The 4,134-nt window shown below is 48.2% G+C and overlaps 1 pseudogene; it reads left to right on the plus strand.

The window, feature by feature from the left end:
* Nucleotides 1-407: 407 nt before the first annotated feature.
* LOC103068444 (peptidyl-prolyl cis-trans isomerase FKBP4 pseudogene) lies at nt 408-1,734 on the plus strand (annotated as a pseudogene).
* Nucleotides 1,735-4,134: the final 2,400 nt, after the last annotated feature.

A 4,134-nucleotide genomic window follows, 5' to 3' on the forward strand; every position in this document is an offset into this window, starting at 1 on the left:
GTAGGAAAAGAAGCACCAAATTCCAGCAGAGTCAACTTCACAGAGAGCAAAGGGGTTCTGAAAAAAATGCACAAGAAAGATAAGATTGAGATAAAACCACTCCCGGGAAGACGGGCTGCGGACGCGGCGGCGGGGGCGAGGGCTGGCCCGGGATTCCCAGGGTCCCAGGAACGGGGCGGGGCCAGGCGGAGGGCGGGAGGAACGAACCAGAAGCCACCTTTCGCAGAAAGGAACGCCAAAGCCCGAACCAGCCGCCGTCTCTAGAAAGTTCTCCCCAACCCAGGTACCTCGCCGCAGGCCGGCTCCTCCCAGCCTCTTCCCCCCGCCCCCTCCGCGGCGGTGGGACCAGTCACTCCCCGGGCCGCCTAAGACCCGCCTCCTGCGCCCGCTGCCCGGGAAACGGCGCGATGACCGCCGCGGGGACGAAGGCTGCGGAGAGTGGGGCACAGTCGGAGCCGCTGCCCCTCGAGGGGGTGGACATCAGCCCCAAGCAGGATGAGGGCGTGCTTCAGGTCCTCAAGCGAGAGGGCACAGGCACAGGGATGCCCATGATCGGGGACCGAGTCTCTGTCCACTACACGGGCTGGCTGTTCGATGGCAGCAAGTTCGACTCCAGCCTCGACCGCAAGGACAGATTCTCCTTCGACCTGGGGAAAGGGGAAGTCATCAAGGCTTGGGATACTGCTGTAGCGACCATGAAGGAGGGGGAAGTGTGCCACATCCCCTGCAAGCCAGAATACGCCTACAGTTTGGCGCGCAGCCCTCCCGAGATCCCTCCCAAGGCCACGCTTGTGTTCCAGGTGGAGGGGCACCATCGGGGAGGTTGCACTGGAAGGTACTCCAAAGACCAGATCTTTTACCGCTGGGAGGTCGGCGAGGCCGAGAGTGTGGATCTGCCTTGTGGGCTGGAGAAAGTCATTCAGCGCAAGGAAAAAGGAGAACATTCCATTGCGTATCTCAAGCCCAGCTATGCTTTTGGCAATGTTGGGAAGGAAAAGTTCCAGATCCCCGCAAATGCTGAGCTGAAGTATGAAGTATAACTCAAGAGTTTGGGGAAGGCCAAGGAGTCCCAGGAGATGAGTTCAGAGAAGCTGGAGCAGAGCACCACAGTGAAGGAGCAGGGCATGGTGGACTTCCAGGAAGGCAAGTACAAACAAGCTCTGCTACGGTACAAGATCTTGTCCTGGCTGGAATGTGAGTCGGCTTTTCTCTAATGAGGACGCACAGAAGACACAGGCCCTTCGGCTGGCCTCGTACCTCAACCTGGCCATCTGTCATCTGAAGCTGCAAACCTTCTCTGCTGCCGCTGAAAATTGTAACAAGGCTCTGGAACCGGACAGCAACCATGAGAAGGGCCTCTTCCGTCAGGGAGAGGCCCAGCTGGCGGTGAACGACTTTGACTTGGCACGGGCTGACTTCCAGAAGGTCCTGCAGCTCTACCCCAACCACAGAGCTGCCAAGGCCCAGCAGCGGATCCTCAAGGAGCTCGAATGGGAGAAGAAGCTTTATGACAACATATTTGAGAGGCTAGCTGGGGAGGAGGGCAAGGCCAAGGCCACGGCCACTGCCGGAGACCAGCCCGCTGACACGGAGGTGAAGGATGGGCAGAAGAACCATGTGGCAGGGGGCCAGCCTCAGGTGGAGACAGAAGTGTGGCCTTGCCCAGCCTGGCTCCCGGCCGCCTGCCCCGCTTCTCCCTACCCTACTCCACCCTGTTGGTTCTGTAAAAACTGAAGAATTTTGAGTGGATTAGACCTTTATTTTTCTAAAAACCAAAAACCAAAAAAAGGCACCCCCAAAGAAAGAACGTGTATCCTTAAGTGTGAAAATATTGAAGAAAGAATCCTGATGTTGATGGTAACAGATTCAGTGTATACATTGAATTCAGTAAGAGTCCATGAATCCCTATATGTATTAATTAATTAATTAAAACTAAACAAATGGGAGGTGGGGGAGGAAGTCTTACTCCTTTAGAATATCAACTGGTAAATGTGGGAGGAACGATAGAAAAATCACCATTTTGCAACCATTATAATAAAAATTGATTTAAGCAGAAGCTATCGATGAATGCTTAGAGTAGGTGAAAGTTTGGGGAATAAAGGATATTTACATTGCCTTAAAATATTTATTTTCAAATTATGTATTAATTAACCAAGGAGGAAATAGTGACTTGACGGTGGAGAAACCTTGCAGAACCATCACAGCCATATGATTGCAGCCAACACCACCAATAATGGAACAAATGGCATCGAGTGCCTCTTGATGTGATCCCCTGAGAAGGACATAATGTCACATCTGTTTGCTTATAAAACGTGTATAACCTGAATCTCATCAGAGGAAACCTCAGGGAAACTCAAATTGATGGCCGTTCTACAAATAATAGGTGCTCTTTGAAACTGCCAGCATTACGAGAGAAAAAGGAAGACTGATGGGTGTTATTCCAGATAAAAGGACACTTAAGACACATGACAACTAAGTGTAATTCATAACTCTGGGTATCTTAGGCCAGGAAAAAACAGTTAGCTGTTATACGACATTACGGGGATAGTGGATAAAATTCAAATACGGGCTCTGGACAAACAAGCACTCTTGTGTATCCTGGCAATAGGACAGCTGTGATTAAAAGAGAAAATAGACTTTTAATATCCTAGAGGAATCTACAATGTAGGAAATCCAGAAATAGATAAGAGTAATTAACTTTGAAAAATTAAAAGGATGGACTGGGGCAGAGGAATAAAACCCCCAAATACTGTATATTTGATTTTGAAGTTTAGGTCTTTTTTCTATTTCAGTGAAAAAAATCTCATAACGAGATTCAAAAATTGAGAAATCAAATCCTTGTTAATAGTCTTTGTTTTGAAAGTCTTTAAAGTTGGTTTTCGTATTGAACTGTCAGGAAGTTAACTAGCTACCCATCACCTTCAGACACAGTAGCTCTGTTTACATGACCACTGCCAACACATGAGTCACAGGATCAGACCATAACATGCCCACAGCTTGTCTTATTTAACTCATCGCTTCGGGGAACACATGGGGAAAAATACACTCTGTACAGGCCAACCATTTTAGCACAAACGCAAAATTGCACGAGACAGAAAAAGTTGCATTTCTTAAGTAGTCTGACCAGCAAATTCCATGGTTCTATGCAAGTCTGGACCATGTTTTTGAAAGAAATGCTTTTGCAGAAATTTTGTTTCTCCTTCACCCGGAGCCCGAAAAAGCTGGCAAACTGCCAAACCAGAAGTTCTGAAGACTCAAAATGCAACCTGTGTCATTTGTATTGATTGTAATCCATAGCGTGTGTGCATGTGGTCATGCCGGTGATTCATAGATAACACTGTGAATCATAACTAAAACTGGAAAAGTAGGCTTTGATAAAATATGATTTAATCAAACGCAAAATTCACATTTTAGTAACCTGGTGTTGTCCTCTACGTAATGTGTTTCCTTCCTCCCCCTCCACTCCTTCCCCTCTTCCTCTCTCTCCTTTTTATTCTATCAAAGCTCACACTGGGGACTTCCCTGGTGGCGCAGTGGCTAAGAACACGCCTTCCAGTGCAGGGGACACAGGATCGATCCCTGGTCCGGGAAGATCCCACATGCCACAGAGCAACTAAGCCTGCATGCCACAACTACGGAACCCACGCGCCTAGAGCCCATGCTGTGCAACAAGAGAAGCCACCGCAATGAGAAGCCCACGCACCACAATGAAGAGTAGCCCCCGCTCGCCGCAGCTAGAGAAAGCCTGCGTGCAGCAACGAAGACCCAAAGCAGCCATTAATTAATTAATTAATTAATTAAAAAAACAAAACAAAACTCGCATTGGTTTCAGTTTTCAGCCAAAATTTGAAGGTTAAATGTTACATACCTTGAGAAAACCTTTTGCCATGTTATCAGTTATTTCAAGGCAATTTTAGATAAGAATCCAAAATTAAGTATGACCTATGGGTATTGTGACACTTACCTGGAAAACAATGCAAACCTAGAAGTGTTTTGACAGGGCTCCCCACTTTATGAAAATCTAGACCCTTCTAATTTGTCAAGGAGGTGGAGGACTGTTAAAAGTGTTTGTCTAGGGGGCTTCCCTGGTGGCGCAGTGGTTGAGAGTCCGCCTGCCGATGCAGGGGACGCGGG

Source organism: Lipotes vexillifer, unplaced genomic scaffold (genome assembly GCF_000442215.2).
Source record: "Lipotes vexillifer unplaced genomic scaffold, Lipotes_vexillifer_v1.1 scaffold294, whole genome shotgun sequence".
Taxonomy (NCBI): Eukaryota; Metazoa; Chordata; class Mammalia; order Artiodactyla; family Lipotidae; genus Lipotes; species Lipotes vexillifer.